The sequence below is a fragment of the Neopelma chrysocephalum genome, unplaced genomic scaffold (genome assembly GCF_003984885.1).
Source record: "Neopelma chrysocephalum unplaced genomic scaffold, ASM398488v2 Primary Assembly neopelma1_24, whole genome shotgun sequence".
Taxonomy (NCBI): Eukaryota; Metazoa; Chordata; class Aves; order Passeriformes; family Pipridae; genus Neopelma; species Neopelma chrysocephalum.
The window spans coordinates 48957082-48975500 of record NW_020897693.1 but is presented as its reverse complement, the minus strand read 5'-3'; positions in this window follow the sequence as shown (position 1 = coordinate 48975500).

The window sequence follows — 18419 nt, the reverse complement described above, 5'->3', positions numbered from 1 at the left end:
CGTGGGGCTGTGTCACTCTGTCAGGGGCTGAGGCACAAGGCTGTGTGACAGTCATGGCACACGGGTCCAAGGCATGTGGCTGTCACGGCAGTCTGAGGCCTGTGGGGCTGTGTCATGGGGATGTACGGACGCATGCTGCACTGAGGTGCGTGACTGTCACTGTCACTGAGCTGTGACAGTGTGTGACTGTGAGGCACACACAGTGTTCTCAGGCACATGAGCCTGTGTCACTGACAGACAGACAGACACTGGCCTGAGGAACATGGGCTACTATCACTGCAAGACAGAGGTTGCTCTGAGGCATTTGGGACTGTTGCTGTTAGACATTTAGCTCTTGGAGAAGCCTGGCACATACACTCAGAGTATCCTGTGATATGCAACAGTCAGAGGGAGAGGGACAAGCACACAAGCTGCTCCGGCACACAGGGATCATGAGACACAAACATCCACCCGCTGGCCCAACAAACAGGCAAGGCTCGCTTCGAGTTTGACTGACGCACACCTTAGCCTAAAATACATATGACTGTTGTTACTGAACTGGTATTACCCTGTTGACAGGCACATACATAGTCTGTCCCATGGCCTGAGATACCCGAGACTATTTTGGCGAGGCACACATGCACACCCACACATGCACTCACACACTGACCTGAAAAAACACAGGGCCACCAGTACGAGACAGATAAACAAGCGAGGCATGTGGAGCTGTGTCACAGGGACCCACTTCTGTGGTGTGACAGGCGAACAGACCATGCCCGTCACCCATAACTCCTTCTCCATGCATGAGCCATATGTTATGCTTGGCTTTCTCTGCAACATGCACTCTGTAGCTCCAGGCATGTGGTACCATGTCCTTAAAAGCAGCAAGTTGAAATGTGTAAGGTTAACAGAGTAGTTTGAGGCACATTCACCTGTGTTAGTGTGAAGTGTGTATGTGCACATACATACCAGCGCATGCACACACACATGCACAGAAGCTAAACAGGAGAACATACCAGGTCACAGCTTCAGGCAGGGGGAACTGTACCAGCTGCTGCTTCCGCGCTCCTCCTGGCAATTGCATGTGTGTGATCCCTACCAAGAGAGCAAGGGACAGAAACTGAGCATTTTCCAGTGACACATTCCTTCTCTTACACTCTGGCTCAGATGAGACGCTGTGATATATATGAGATCACACAGACACGTGGCTTGTGCAGTGTTCAAAATGCAGAAGGGTGGTTCCACAATCCATTACTCTAGTATAAGGAAGAAAAAGATAGTACTGGACTACCCTAATGAACTCCTGAGAAATAAAAAAACCCAGCCCATTTCAGTCGTGCATATGTGTGCCCTGTATGTGCGCATGTAAACATCTACCCATGCCTGTACACATACATGTATGAATTTATGTGTGTGCATGTATAGAAATAGCATAGGACATAATCCAGACTCCAGGACCTTGTAGGGATTCATGGTGGCAAACAGCAAATACTTGCTTTACATAATTTCTAGCATTTGCAGTATTTCCTCTAAGAAAAGGAGGTAGAAAAGATTTAACACTCGCTATGCTCTGGCTGGGTATTTAGCATTGATCAGTGGAGGTGATAAATATGGAAGAGAAGACTGGAAGGGAACTTCCGATGTTTGAGCCTAGTTTCCTTGGCTTCTGCAGACAACAAAATCATACAACATAATGCTGTTCCTAATGAATAAGTTCCAGAGCTATTAGAAACCTCTGCTAATTTCAAGACTTCTGGCCAATTTATATCTATATGTTCTGTGCTGATGTTGTCATTTAATTTAAATACTTCTTCCTTTCCCTTTCCTGTGTGTTTATTTATAGAGGGAATTACATCCAGTCTCTGGCTTTGTTTTGCTCTGCAGAAAAAGACAAGATTTTTCACTCATCTCTAAACACAAACTCTCAAATTGCTGATCATTCTCACCTGCCTGCCCTGCACCTGTTCTGAATTTGGTTCATTTTTCTTGCATATGGGCAGCTAAAATAGTGCACGCCAAGTATCCTAGTACCTTCTATGTGGAGATTAATGTCTTCTCCTTTCAGATGGAGATATCTCACCTAAAACATTCCTGGACTTGCCAAGTTTCACATGCATGATGAAAGTCAGCTCCTTTCCCACACTTCACTGCACTGCTGGTATCTCACACACTGAAATACCGCTGCCACTTTCTGCCATTGGCACTTCACATGCACAGTTCAGCTACTTGGCATTTGATGTATATATTCACACCCAGATGCCACGTGCAATCTAACATGGACTGAAAGACAAGCCTCCAGCTTGGGTTTCAGAATTTTGCATTATAGAATTTTAACCTTTATTTTTATTTTTGACCATTACTTCAGTTGTAAGGATGTGTGGTGGATTGACCTTGGCTGGAGCCAATTGCCCACCGAGCCACTCCATCGCTCCTCTCCTCAGCAGAACAGGGGCAGAGAAAATAAGATGGGAAAAAACTCATGGGTCAAGATAAGGGCAGTTTACTAAAGCAAAAGCAAAATTCATGTGCATGTAAGCAAAGGAAAGAACCCAAAAGATTTAATTCTCTACTTCCCATCAGCAAGCAATATTGGACTATTTTGTGGGAAGCAGGGCTTCAGTATGTGTAGTGGTTGCCCTGGAAGACAAATGTAATAAATAATGAATGCTTCTCCTTTCTCTTAGCTTTGGCTGAGTAGAGCCTTTGATCAGTTTGGGTTGGGTATCCCAGTTATGACCCCTCCCAAGATCTTACCCACCCCCAGGCCTACTGGTGGAGGGGGGAATGTTGGAGAGACAACCTTGATGCTGTGCAAGCACTGCTCAGCAATAGCCAAAACACTGGTATGTTATCAACACCCTTCTAGCTACCAAGGCAAATTACAGCTCTAGGAGGGCTGGCATAGGCTTTGCTCTTTGGGCTTCTTGCCCTGGTACCAGCCAGTCTAGAGCTGCCCAACGTCAGACCACTGGAGCTTGAACTTGTTCTGTCTCACATGGGAACTCCCAGAGCTGTCCATGTTTCTCTTCCCAGCCATGCACTGACAGCTTTTGGATCTCATCTGAAAAATTTCTGCTCTGATCTGTCATCTCCTCGAACATATGCAGCCAGTCTGGTCCTGCTGTGCAACAGAAATTATTGTTAATGACTTCTCTTTACCTGATACCTTTAGCCTCCCTTGTAATTGCTCTCACCCCATACTCCGCACCACACTGAGTGCCTTAATGAAGTCCATGTCTACTGCATTTGGTCTATCTTGATAGTTGTCAAAGGGCACCAGTACCAGAGTAATCTGTTTTTATTTTTGCTTTTCCTTTCTGTACTCTATCCCAGTTTCATTCACCTCCAGGCTTTCATTTTATTTCAAATTTTCCTCTAAAGCTTCTCTCACTCTTCTGTCATGTTTCAGACTTTTTTGCTGCTTAGTAACAAAATAATTTTGTCCATAAAATAATAAAAGCTGTACCATCTCATTGTGGAATAAATATTTGTCAGGCATTATGTTTATGGTTGTTTTCACAATTTGAAAACAGTAGCCCCAAGGACAGCAAAATGTAGCAGTGGTGTCACTTAGTTCCCTTATTAATTCTCCTCTAATTCTCCTCAAAACTGATGACTTGTGAATCAGCCCCACACAGCTAGAATATAAAAATCGCCTTTGCTTCAAGAAATACATATTCCTGGTGCTGCCTCTCTGCAAAAGAAGCTGTTTACAGCTACATTTGAAGTCAGAGAGGATGCCAGAGTTTTATTTATTATTATATTTATGGCATTTAGTATTATCATTCCTGCATACTTGTTTTTTTTTTCTCTCTTTATGATACTCTACATCTCTTAGTATAGGAACTCAAATATTTTTCCAGAGTAATGTTATTGCTGTTCCTGCATTTGTTTGGGTTTTGGTTATGCTCTTGTTTTTTTAAAAGCAAATCATCCTGGCATGACCACTTATAAATTGTCCTACTTAAGGACAGACTGCAGTCTTTTTGACTGGATATGACAGAGTTTTCAGCTATTTGGTCTTTCTGGCTCTCAGCCACAAAGAATACATTCATAGCTTTCATATATCTTCAAAGTGACTGGCTTGATGGAAATTTATGCATGTTTTTGTGCAAAGAAAGGTGCATCCATTGTCATTCTGCGATGGCCAGAAACTCCAGTTGTATTTTCTTTCCAGGGCCATCAATGTCAAATATTCTATTTCTGTACACTGTTTTACATGAAAAAAAAACCAAATACTTTACAAGCAAACTAATCAACCAGGGGAACACCTCTTTTTATAAAAGTTCAAACCATTTAGCTCAGCATGAAAATAATATGAAACAGTTAGTTATTCAAAGTGATTTATTATTCTTATGCCAAGTCAAAAGCAAACTCAAATCCATGGACATCAATGGATTTAAATACATTTTGATGTGTGAGATGAAAAAAAATCAAATATTCAAGGTAGATTTTGCTCTGTTAAAAGCAAATGTTTGACTTTAAAATTGAGTAAGACATTAACAGTGGGGTCGTGCAGAATGCCATGAGATTTGTAAGGACAGGCAGTGTCCCCATCCCCTCTGAGTCACTTAGTGCTGGGTACTGATAGAGAAGGGAATGAGCTGTTAGCTCAGTGATCAGAATCAGTGTCTCAGAGGAGCTCCATCTTCCCGAGAGCTCTTCCATTAAAACCAATTCATCTGCAACGCTTGACCTTTGCAATTCCACAGAAAAAATTCAAGCATTTCCCTTCTCAGATAAAAAAATGCAGTGCTTTTTACTTTAGGGCAACTGATAGGAACAAAATATGTGCACATGATTAAAAGCAGTGCACTTTAGATTTAATTCAGAATAAATTAACCCACACTAAACTGTTTCTTTTCAGAACTGCATTTTTAACAAACACTTGTTTGTTCACAGCCCTGATAAAAATAGTAAAATTATGCAAAAGCACATGAAGGTCTATGGTTGAAGAGTAGTAAGGAATGAATTATTTGGACAAAAGCTACATCAAATCACAAAGGCTATGTTTGTGGTTAGGGTTTTTTTCTGTTTCCATGAAAGACTTGGAGTGTGCAATGGAGCGCATTTATTGAGTGTGCAGATGGCATGAAGCTGGAAGTGACAACTATCGTGCTGGAAACCAGGATGCCTCTCTGAAAAGGAGTCAAAATGTTAACATGGTTTCAGGAAAAGTCAAACACCATGCTGAGATGGAAGAACAACCTGTAAAATGCAGGCAAGTGTCCCTTCACTCTGAACTGCCCAGCTGGAAGCCTAGCATTGCATTGTGGGGAACATGAGATCCAGCTGAAGAAAAAGAGGAAGAGAGCCACAATTGCATGAACATAGGTCTGGAAAACCCTAGGATGAAAAAACTAGGAAAGTCCAGGGCTGAAAAACAGAAAGAATTGTTAGTCTAGGAAAAATGAGACCAAGGGTGACATGATAACGTCCACCAAATATGTAAATGCTGCTGCAAATTAAAAGGGAGTGGTAATGTGTTTTCTCTGTTGTGCATAGGATGAAATGAAAAGTGTTTGCATCTTTCATTAGACTAACAAACTAATCTGATAAACATGGACAGGTGTATAAAGCTTTAGCAAGCTTGAAACAGAAGCTGTGAATAAGACCAGCTTTGCTCCAACACAGCTCCTCAGGACAGCATTTGAGCAGAGCAGCAGCTTGTCCAGACTTCAGGATTCTTGTGTCATTGGGCATTTTTGAGAAGAGATCAGGCAGAAATGATTCAATTGTCACCCCAGATTGCCCAAGAAGTTAAGGGTCTCAGGTGGGATGTGACAATCACTGTTGCTTCAGATCTCTTTTTGCTGACTAGAGATGAATAGGAATTTATTTAGTCTGTGGAATCCTAGAGTAAGCCCTCTAGTAGTTGAATCATAGAATCATAGAATGGTTTAGGTCAGGAAGGACCTTAAAGACCATCTCATTCCAACCCCCTGCCATGGGCAGGGACAGGTTCCACTAGACCAGGTTGCTCAATGTCCCATCCAACCAGGCCTTGAATACTCCCAGGGATGGGCCATCTACAACTTCTCTCTCTCTGCCCAACAAATAAGCTGATAGCAAAACTGGAGGCTTCTTCGTATTATTTCAGCTGTGTGAGTAAACAATGTGTACAGAAATAAGATTGCATAAAGCCTGTGGAAAGACTTAAAGACATATTTTAGTGAAATGAGCTCAATTTGAATCACCTCTCCAGCCAGTATAAGATCTGGAGATTGTGTGGAGAGATGTATATTTAAAAAAGAGATTAAAGGAACACTGCAATATGGTTATAGTCATTTATGCCCTGAGATCATGGCCTGAAATCTGCCAGGCTCCCAGTGAAAGAACTGTGACAGACTCATTGAGCTCTGGAGTGCAGGTCAAGTCTTTTTTTTTGGTTTCTTTAAAAAAACAAAAGAATCTTTGCAGTTTTCCAGAGTTCATGTGCAATTAATTTAACTGCTTAACAGTTTTATATTGCCAGATGCAATTAAGAAGCTTTTTTCTCATTTATTCACCATCTTCTTTAGGAGATTAAGAGCCAGATAGTCTATCCTTTCATTTGCACTTAAAAATAAATAAAATAAAAATACCATGACAATATTCACAATCAACACAGGAAAAGCATTTGCTCAGGGTCTTATTTGCTAGTGTGTGATTTAAACCCTCAACTCACAGATTCAGGTACTTTTGTTTAGCTCTGTTTACTGAAATGAAGATATACAAAAGTGAAATACACCCTGGATTACAAACACATATTATAGTATAGTTGTTGTAAGAAAACTCCAAACTGAAAGTTGCACTTATCCTTAATACAAAGTTTTTAAACCATTATTAGATGCTTTAAAAAAACAAATCCAAGCAATACAACAGTAACCCAGTAAGCTTTTATCAGTAGAATATTAGCTGATTTCCCCAGCTCTTGAAGACTAGATGCTTTTACTATTGCAAGACCAATTTATGTTGGTGACATTTTATCATATATCAGCTGGATACTTACAGCCAAATGAGTAAGTCCTGTGTAAGTACATATAATAAGAATTTTGCCAGAGAAAAGCTCTTGTATGTTACCCTGGATATGCCAATATATGAAATTGGAATGGAGATCTGCTTTTGCAGTTGGTTTCTATGTGTAACAATGGTAGTTACGCTCTGGAACTCCTGTACTGTTCATCAAAATTTACTTGCTCTTTATCCTTTAATACCATTTCATTTTCTGCTGCAGTTACAGTATTATAGTGACACACATAAATTCTCACCAGATACTTAACTGCACATTTGCATATTTTATTCTTAAGTGTTTTTGTTCTGTTGCTTACTCTGGTCATTAGCTGTGCTCCCAAGTTTCCATTAGAAGCAGCTCATTTTTCCACTTGGTTCGCTAAAGAAACCTCTGGTTGCTATTTCTCTTGAAATAACACATATATAATATATGATGTTTTTCTTGAAGTAACATATAGAATATAGTCTTTGCAAGTATCTGACAGAATTCTCCAGAAGAATTTAAATGCCCAGTAATGGAAGATGCTGCAACAGAAGCTGAAGAAAATAAAGCAGGAGAGTTGCTTAATCCACTATCAAACATGGGAAAAAAAATCTTAATGTACATACATATGTAAACATGTTCAGAGAAGTTAAAAAAACCCCAAAATCTAAATGTCTGAGTCCCTAAAATCAGCAGGAGCCTGTCACCAAATTTTGGAAATCCTATCTTAAATATTATTCACAGAAAACCTGTTTTTAATATGTAGAATCCAATAGAATATTGCTCACTTCTCTTAATTTTACCATACGTCTGAATTTGGGTAACAACCTCTGACTTAGCTTGGTTCTCAGCAGTTCTCAGCACCTCAAGCCCTCCCTTGTAATCTGTTAATGATACATCAGCGATGGGTGCTTCTGCCTTCACCTCTCCTGTTTGAACTGAGGAGAGCGAGACTATTGCCTGCCCTATGGAATATTGCTGCTGTGTGCTGTCCCTGGCAGATCTGTCAGCTGCAGGGAAATGATCCTCAGACAACTGGATAAACCAGATATTCACACTGACGGAGCATGTGACTGCGGTTAAGGTCAGAGATTCAAAGACTGCAGGACTGGGACCTTAAAGATCCACGCGCAGGATTGCCCTGTGTGCTGCATATTGCTGGCACCAAGGGAGATACCTGCAAAGTTAAAGGTGTGCTTCATTCTTTGTGGAACCAAACTAGGCCTTGATAATCCTGTAAGCACATGCTGATAGGGGTTCATCTCATTTACTGTCTTTTCATTCCCTTCCTCAGAAAATAAAGACTTAACTTGCTGATTATATGATTAAAGAAAAAAAAAAGAAAGACAAAAGGTTTTATGTAGACTGAAGAAAGTTAAGATGAGCTTCGACATCCCGCGATGCCAGGATTTTATGTCACCATATCCTGAGCAAGATCAAAATAGATTTTAAAAATTCCTGATTCTCATTATCACCACTGCTACGCACAGTTCTCTAAAACAAGTATTGAAAAATAATTCAGACTCTAAATGCTCTTTCATGTTTAAGTTTATACCCCCAAGAACTAAATCCGCCTTCTCACAAAGGACCAAAAATAACAACAGTTCCACCTAAACTTCCTGTTGTAAGTACAGAAGGTTCTTCGGGTCTGGTGTTCCTTTTCTTTATAGGCTTGAAGCAGCCCTTTAATTCTTACAGCTGGTGACTTCTGCTTTTTAATTTCATTTTATCATATACTAAATTACTTTTCTGTATTTATAGCATAAAGGTTTATTGTTTTTATCTGCAGCTTTACCTTCAGCGTGTTATGATTGCGAAGTATGCAAAACATTTGTGGTAGAACTTGTCAAGACAATACTAAAACCTTTGTTTTGGTCAGTTTTCAATGGATTTTATGTATTTTGAAATTGTATTTCTAAAGGTAACAGTGAAAGAGGAGCTAAAAGAAGGCCATCTATTTAGGCACCAGCTACAAGAAAAACCACATTCTTCCAAGGGTTGATCATCCAGTGTAAAATGTGCATGAACTCCACTCAGATTTACTAATGCCTTTTTTGCAGCAGTTCTCTGAAGAACCAAGAATCACAACCAAATGTTATTGGCAGAAGTCTTCAATAAAAGTGGATGCCAAGTATTTGCCAAAATAAAAATTTAAAATATACACATGCCAACGTTACCATTAGATGTGCTTCACACCCAGGGAGGCCCAGCACAGCAAGCGCTTTACTGCATCAATCAGCTGTGCTTCAGCAGAGCACAGGGACTCCTTTAAGCACAGACATAACTGCTTTAAGGAATCAGATCTCTGATCAGAAAAAAGCAAATGTTGTGGTAACAATAACAACAGACACATGCTGCATGAATTTCAAGTCTGTGCAGCTTTCCATACTCCTAAAAGTCTCCAAACAACTATGCAGAGCAATAGCAGGATACCCTTCACCTCTTAGCAAAGTGGTGGGTGATATTTTTTCCAACATCCCCATCATGATTTCTTCCAAGTATTCACCTGCACTTGAAAATTGATAATTGATGTCTTAATACACTATCTGCTTGACAACAACATCATCCATAGCAAAATCACTCTCATTGTATTAGATCAGCCACAGTTTACACATAAATTCCTTCTAATTAACAAAAGACTGGCTAATAAAAACACAATCAATTTTTGTTAAATGTACTGCACTTTCCATACTCTGTCTTTAGCCTCTTTGCATCTTCTCCTTTAAGTTCTTTCTTCCTTTTCTCAGACTTCGCAACCTGCTCCTTCCTTTCTTGGTTTTCCTGCATTCGAACAGAATAACAAATAAAAAAGTAAATAAGAGTTACTGAAGGAAAAGCTTGTTAAGAAACTCCGTTTGCAATGAATAGCTACTCTGACATGACCTATGCACACTTAAAAATCTCAGCTGCCGGGATTTGGGGGTAAATAGCAGAACGGAGCTTCCTGGTCAATCCCTTTGGCCTTCTCCATGTGATGATGTTACCAGCAAACTATTTCATCAGCTTTAACTGCAACTTTTCACTATGGACTGAAATGCATTCTTCTTAATTAGTCCCTTTGTCCACAAAACAGAACATTAGTTTAACTTAATTAGCATTCTAGAGATTTATCCCGTAGCAACCTTGTTTGTATTCAGGGATTTCTACCAGAATTTTCAGGAACTGTTCAACTGTGTTAAACAGCAATTCACAGTTTCTCTTCAGGCTCCCGTTAAATTTGCCAGCAGTATTTCTGCATTAGTGTTCAGGGGCAGAGGCCAGGCTGGATGTTTGTTGGTACCACTCACATAACTGCCAGGATGGCATAAATCCTGTTGGGATTTATGCAGACAGGCAGGACTGGTTTCCACAGAGCTGCTGGTACCAGAATGATATGATTAGTGGAGGAAGAAAAAGAAGTCGAACCATTATTGCTAGTAAAAGAAGAGCTTTACTCAGTGGAAGAGTATTTCTGGGTTTTGATAAGTAGCATATTTTAGGAAAAAGTAGTTCTGAACAACTGAGATGCCTGTAGCGGAACATTAAGATGATAAAAGCCATTTTCTTAAATGCAGTCCTTGTTCCAGAGCTGTAGTCATCACCAGAACATTGCCATCCCACCTGGAAGCTTCCCTGCTTTTGATTGCAACCAAGGAGTAGCTAACCTATGCATTGCAGGTAGATCAGTAGTTATAAGGCCTGCTGTCACAGAGATTTGTGTCATATGAAAAGACTTAATAACATCCAGAAAGATATTGATGATTTGGTGCAGATAGGATTCTTGATGAGACATGTCTGGTCTTCTTTGCAGAGAGTTTGAAGCAGAAAATACATTTTCCCATTATAGTGACAAACCTGGTTGATTTCTATGGATCATCTGCCACTATTTCCATAAGATGGGCAGAATAAGTCCCAGGAAACATGCACAAGTTTCTTACAGCCTTTATAGAAATTAAAAGCCTAGGATCCTTTTGTCCAAAGAACTTTCCAAACAAATAAACTTGTGAACATCAACAGAGTTATTCTATCTTAAATATAGGAGCATTATAGGCTCAAGGCTATAGGGACCTTCACTGGATGCCTAGAAAAGGAAAGAAAAACACTGTACTCTTGAAAAAGAAATAAAAGGATCTATTGGCCCTAAATAGAGGATGCTTCTGAAAGAATGAGGTACAGGTGGCAAAGTCTTTTGGAGGGCTAGTAGAAGCCTTCTATCAGTATATGCCTCCTACGTGCTTGCCTGATTAATTCCTGCTGTGCCTTACCATGAAGTCTTTGAAGTATTATGGCTGTTGAGAGACTTGCAGATTTGTGGGTCCTGGGAGAAGGTTTCTTCATAATATGACACAAGAAATAAAGGAGATGAATTCATGGATACATTGTCCTGCTACTTGAGCAGCACACACAGTAGTTAGAACAAACTGAAACACATTAAGAATAAATTTATAGATTAAGCAAGCCTGAACTGAATTGTTCAGAAAAATTGTAAAAAAAATAAAATCCCCACATAACAATTCAATGCAAATTAACAGAGTTTCTTCAACACAAGAAAGCCCAAGAAGGTAAAGCGGTTGCAAGGCAAAGGAATGAATATTCACAATCCCTTCTCCACCCTCCTGGATTACTGAAGGCAGCTGCAGGGATGAGATTCAGTGAAAAACAATGTTGCTTTGGATTTGCACTTTGTGGGATGATACTTGCTTTATCTTTGAATTAAAAGATGCTCCATGACAACTCTTTAACCCCACACTGTCTAAAGCACATCCTGTTCCAACAGCACAGGCACCCTACTGAGCAGCTGCTCCAGCTCAGTTGTCCTAGGGAAGCACTGCGAGGAAGTATCCCTGTGCAGAGCTGTCTGTATAACCTCTGGCACCAACTGAGCACTTCCTAGAGTAGATTTTGGTTAACATTTTTTTCTCTTTTTCCCAAGATTGGACCATCTCTATGTTGGGAGCTCCCTTCTTTAAACAGCTGCAAATGCTAAGGGAAATCAAATGTTTCCCCCCAATCCCCTATAATCACACAGTGATTCTTTTCCCCACAATTTTACCACTCAGTTCTCAGCATAACTCCAATTTGGCTTTTTTTTGTCCTTGAGCTGAGAAGCTATTTTCTCCCTGTCTCCTTCCTCCTGCCATCTGCTCCTTTTATTTTTTAGAACTGGTGAAACAGTCATCAGCCCTGGGTGATGAACCAGTTCCCTTTCACTGTGTCAGTTTTGGAGATTTATTTTTTTTTTTACTCTCTTCAAGTAGATGGAGAGAAATATGGCAAAACCTTATTATAGTAATTCCATTTGTGTAGCTCAGTTTTTGTTACCTGGAGGACAAGAAGTCGGAAAGAATCCTCAGGGAAGGGAGAAAGATTTTGTTTATACAAAGTAACAAAACCAAAATCTCTGTAGGTAAGCTTAGGAGACATGAAGAACCACTATTTATCAAAACTATTTCCCTTCTTATTTGATGTGGGAATGGAAAGATAGCACTAATGATTTTGGTTGTGCTAAGAGACCTGCTTTACACAGAAGACTGATCTCAAAATAAAAGTTACACCTTAGCATTAAAGCTTAAAATAAATGGCACTGGGAAGAGAAGATGGCTGTGGCTGATTGTAGTAAAAATCAAAATCACAGAACAAAAAGATGCTTTAAAAATTAAAACCTTCAGATTTTCACCTCAAACTGCAGCCATAGGGAGAAAGTAAGGCAAGAAGGAAGAAGAGATTATTTACAGGTCTGCAGTGAAGGTAAGAGATGCACACAACATGGCTAACAGCTGCGGTACCTTCAAGGGGAGGTGCTGCTGAGAAATGGAACTGAAAATAGGATGAAAGGGAGTTTATGTGTTGGGTATATAAAAAGAAGCTTCTTTCTAGTTGCTCCAACCTGGCTGTGAAGAAGCAGCACCCAGAAATGTAGTTTAAATCTCCTGCAGCTATACTAGGACACTACACAGCCTTTATTACGACTGTTTCTTAAAAGAACTACAGTACCTGGAATTACCCCTCACAGTAAATTTCCAGTATAGCTCTCCACAGATGCTGAGCCATTCTGTTCCTGACTCTCTTAATTCTTTCCTTTGTGTTTAGAGTTTTATAAACTTCAAGGATCAAGCATATTGCCAAAACATCTGTGGTTTGTAGGGTTTATTCTCCAGACTGTCTGTGGCAGTATCACATTATTTCAGAACCTGGGTATCTGCATTGCTTGGAACATTACAGCCCAGTGCCCCACAGGAGAAGCAGGTAGTGGGAACAGTACAGGATATATTTTTCATCTTCTACCACTTCCTCAGAAACTCCATAGTTTTCATCTGAAGCTATGGTCTGCCCTAAAGCACTCCTCCAGCCTCTCTTGACCAGCAGAGCTGTCTGTATTCTTGCAATTCTTCTACTAAGGTGGATGGTTGCCTCTACATAAGGCAAATCCAGGCTGGGCCTCTCCTGGACTCAGCACAGGAGCAGGAAATTGTTGCTGTTAAAATATATAAATGTGAAGACACTGTCCCCTAGCATTAAGAAAACCCTAGAGGAACATACATTATCATGTAGCTGGGGTTGTGAAAAGGAAGCTTACTGGAAGGTTACTGCTTGGAAGGTTCTCTACACAACTTTTACAGGGAAGTTGCTGTTTTCTTACCTCATTGCAAGGAGCACAATCCTATAAGTTAATAAAGTGCCAAATATAATCTCTTGGGAGAATCAGGGGTTTCTTGGGAACCCAAAACATACTGTTTGGAACTAACTAGTACAATAAAATACTGACACGTAAACAAATCTTCCAATTAGGCTTTGCCTGTTGGAAAATCTACCTCTTGCCTATCTGCAAAGCCTATAAAGCATGTCATGTTGCATTTCCTTCACATGCCATGAAGCTCCTATTGCACTGAGGACTGGCTAATAATTTTACAGTGGGAAAAACAAATTGAAGGGTCCTTAGCTCCCCATAGCAAAAAAAAAAAAAAAAATCCCATTTTATATTTGTCCACATGTTCCTTTCCCACTGCAGGTTGCAAGCACATAAAATTACTTTCATTTACTTCTGCAGCCAGGGTTAGGTAGCCCAGCTTGAAATAGAAGAAAAAGAAAATTCTTGCTTGCTTAAGGAAAAAAAAAAAGTTCTCAACCTATTTCTAAACATTCACAAATGCAAACCACCTGTAAGGCCTTGAGGAAGATTTCTCTGAAGGTTTTCATTGTGCTAAATACATCTTCCAAAGACAATTTTCTTCGGTCTTCACAAAGATAATCAGCAAGTTCTTCCTTCTTCTTTTCAATGGTGGCAAACTCCTTCTGCAGATCCTCTGAAGCATCAAGGCTGTCCTGACACACATTTTGCAACACAATTTATGCAAATTAAGAAGTAGCATGTTCTGAGCTGCCCAGAAGACTCGAGCCAGTTAACACAGAGCAGTCAGTTTTTAAAAAACTGACAAATAAGGTGGTTCACAATGTGTGATATTTACTTCTGAATTGAACCATCTGCCTTTCCCCTCATTTCATTTGGCCCAAAGCAGCTCATCCCATGATGAAAGTTGCACATCACCATACAACCCTGTGGAAATTAGGCACTACCTGGGATTTCTGGCCAAGGGAAATACAGCACCAGGATTTCTACCTTTTAGCTTTAGTTAAGTGACCTCTTTTGCAAATATGAAAAGCTAGGATGTTAGGAAATATGTATGAGGAAAAAAGGCATATTGCAAATCTGTTCACTTTAACCCCCAAAGAAGAGTGAGACAAAACATGTTTCTGTACTGTACCGTACACATTTATAGTTGCAGCCTAATTTTCATTTTTAGGGCCTTCCTTTCTTTTACCCACAGAAACAGCTGTCTGGTCCTCAGCTATTTCCATATCCCAATATTACAGCTGTTTCCATATCCCAATATCACGTTACAAAAATGGAGGAAAATCTGGGATGCTCCTTCCATCAGGACACAGGAGGAGGGTAGTTATGACCCCTTTCCCATAGGGCTCTGCATCTGGTTGCAACCTGAATCACAGTGCCTTTGAGAAGAGGAGGTTTAGGAAGAAATATGGGAAATGTGCCACACTCACATGACCTACTTGAACAGATTGTCCATGCTGTTCTTTTAAATCATCTGTTGACAACAATAAACGTTTCTCTATTTCCAACAGTTTCTTCAAATTGGCACCTGCCTCAGCCCGCATGACATCAATGTGGATTCTGAAAGGTCCACAAAGATACATTGAAGAGGTAAGTCTTTTGTTTTCTATAAGGTTATTACAAACATTATTATCTCTGCAAGTGAATATAGAATTAATTGTCCAGCCCTGCTTTTGCAGGTGGTTCTCCTCTATATAAATTCTTTTTTTATGTGCTCAAATCTTCATCTAAGGAAAAATCTGTGCTTTTGCCCTCACTACCTCCCTGGACAGACTGTGGAAGAATCTCACAGAACCTCCCTGTCCTAGTATTCAAAAAACTCCAAAAAATTTCCAGCCTATTTTTATTCATAGGCAACACAAGCTCATCTTCCCCGTGCCAATAGTGTCCTTATTTAGCTAGTTTTTTTCCCTCCTTGCTTTTTCTCCCTAGTCTATTTATAGTCTAAAATTGTATCTCATCTCTGAGTTAGTTTAGCTCACGTGGAGATCTGAACCCAAACACTGCCAAACCAACATCTTCTGTACTTCTGAACTGCTCTTTGTGCCAGACAAAATCTACTGAATCAGCAAAACTTGGCTTGGTCTTTCACGGTGCATCCACATGTAAGCAGCACTAGAAGAGTCCCTTAAAGGATTTGCATTACCCACAGTTCTCCACAGGTTGATTAGCAAATCAATTTTGTAAGTTTGAGAGTTTGACTGAACTAGAGGGCAATTATTTTGTAAAGAAGAGCACATTTATATCATTGATGAGCAAGATCTAGTTTTGGGTAAGAAAAGTATTTCTATTATGACATAATCCAAGAAGAAATTAATGGTTTAGAGCAACATCCAATTTAAATTCTCCAAAGATAACTCACAAAGGCTGTAGTGTTTTCTGTTCAACTACCAAATTAAAATACTTTTTAAAAATTATTTAGCTGATACATTATAAATGTCAATACATTCTCCAGATTTAGAAGTTACCCCTGCTTCGAGTTACAAATCTAAAACACTTCAAGGTTCCTATTAATCCCATGAATTCATAACAGGATTAAAGATGTTAATCCTGGTGCTTTAAATGTGGATTCTGATTAGCGTAATTTAACATATCTCCATGTGATTCATCTGAGCTAAACAGAAAGAGCTGCTGATAGACTCATGAGCCTTTCAGGCACATGGGATGAAAGTTGAAAGTCTGAGGAAACAGATTTTTTCTTTCTACCCACATATATTAGAAACGTGCTGATACTCAACTCAGGGAGTCCTGCAGTCCACCAGTTGCCATGAATCACCCCAGTCATTCCCTCCTTATCCCTGCTCTGCACTTCCTGATGGGCTTGCAACTAAAAATGACTGAGAAATTTCAGGGAAGATATGTCTCTACTGCAATATGTGGAAGAAAAATCTGATCCTTGAAAATGAGGGAAGTTTCCTGTCTACACAGTTTTACTGCTAAGGTAGTACTGGAACAATCAAAAGAAAAATCACACTGAGCCCCACATAAAAGTTAACCAGGTTGATTTATAAATCTCAACATTGTTTGGTGCTGGCAGGCAACCACTCTCTCCCACAGCAGAGAAGTCCTGTGACCTTATTACACCACCATAAAATGACTCAGCTCCTCGTTGGATTTAAAGAGGTTGGCAATTCATATATGACAGAAACAAACAATAATGTCCTACCCTGCTGCCTTGGAAACAAAGTCAAGATCTCTGGGAAGCTGCAGCAGATCTCTGTGGTTTTTTTCGACCTCCTAAAATTGAAGGGAAAAAAATTATTAGCTTACACAGCCAGTCCAAGGGTATGAAAGTTTTTCAGCTGGACAACATCAGGACTGAAAAATTAACACCTCAGTTTCGTTCTTATAACCGTAGGATAAATTCAGTCTTGTTCGTTCTTTTCCTCATGTTGGCACCCACAGGGAGTTAAAAAGAAAGCAAAAGGCTCTTTTAAGTGCTCAGGCTTACATCCCATGAGCTGCCACAGTGCGCGGGCTGATGTTGTCTTCATACCACCAAAATAAATTTCCTTTCACAGATGCGTTTGGGATATACGTCAATGCAAGAGAGCAGTTGGAGAAGAGGATAAAGAAAACAGCAAGCAGACACGTCAAGTGAACTTGAGAAAGGAAACCTAGTGCTAACTCTCTAAACATTATTGCAAATGAGTTTGATCTCATCTGCACAGAGAAAATTGGAAAAGATTTCATTGTATTTCAGGCACAGAGAGTCACCATCCAGACACCAATGGAGGGATACTACTGAAGTGAAAGCCCCTTAGGTTCTCGGGAATTAATATTTGAGAATGATGCACACAGGAATAATTTGCCAGTTTTGTTGTACCTCCAAAATATGGTGAAGCAGAGTGATGTGGCTTTGGTTTGCTTTTGTTTCTGTTAGTCTGAGCAAGGTACTAATTTTAAAACCTCCAGCATCTCCAGTGTGATGCCCCTAGAAGACAGAGAAAAAAAGTTCCTTCTTTCAGTTTCCAAGTCGTGCCTTGTATTTTCTGTTATCTTTAGAATATAGCAAGAAAAGAAATCAGTTTACTTACATAGTTCAGAAAGTTTCCAACTTTAAGAATCAATTGGCAGAAAACTGGCAGTCGGTGACTGGTAAGAAGTGCTAAAGAATAAGAAGAGAGACATTTTCAATAAATTAAATTAAATTATCTGAAATAGGATTTTCCTTAGGTTTGATAGTGATGGTAACAAAATTTTCATCCAAGATTATGTCAAGCCATTGTTATGGATTTGGAAAAATACCAGTACAGAAATAAATCAGCTGAATGGAAGTGGAATTAGTAAGTTTCTATTGTGATCTCTTCTTTACAAGTAGATGGAAAACTAGTTTTCACGTTAAGTTTAGAGCACAGATGTGTCAACCCTGCAACCCTTATGATGGAGAACCGCATATGAGAAAGTGTATAAACTTGTGAAAGTCTATAGCCCCCATTCCCAGCACATATTCTAGGTTAAGAAGAGCAAAGGGATTTTTGCCTTGTTATCATCATTAGTGAGAGCAACCAGAAGTTGTGCATTTTAGCAGGGGAATCTGGGGTAAGAATAAAGTTTTTGGTAGAACTAGAACAGAAATGCTGACTCACACAATGGGATGGAGGAGGGATGGGCATGACAGGGGGGGACTGCAGAGAGCTGTTGATTGCATCCCAGTGAACAGTGACCACAGCACTGACATCAGACAACCAGGTATAGCCAAGTTTTATGTGCAAATATGAAGATTTTGCACTTTAAACGTCCAACAGGAGATCAGTGATTCTCCAAAACCATTGAACTGAAGCCGGAATCCAAGAGCACCTTCAAGAAAGAACCAACTTAAAACTAAGGCTAATTTTGCATGAAAGGGTCTCC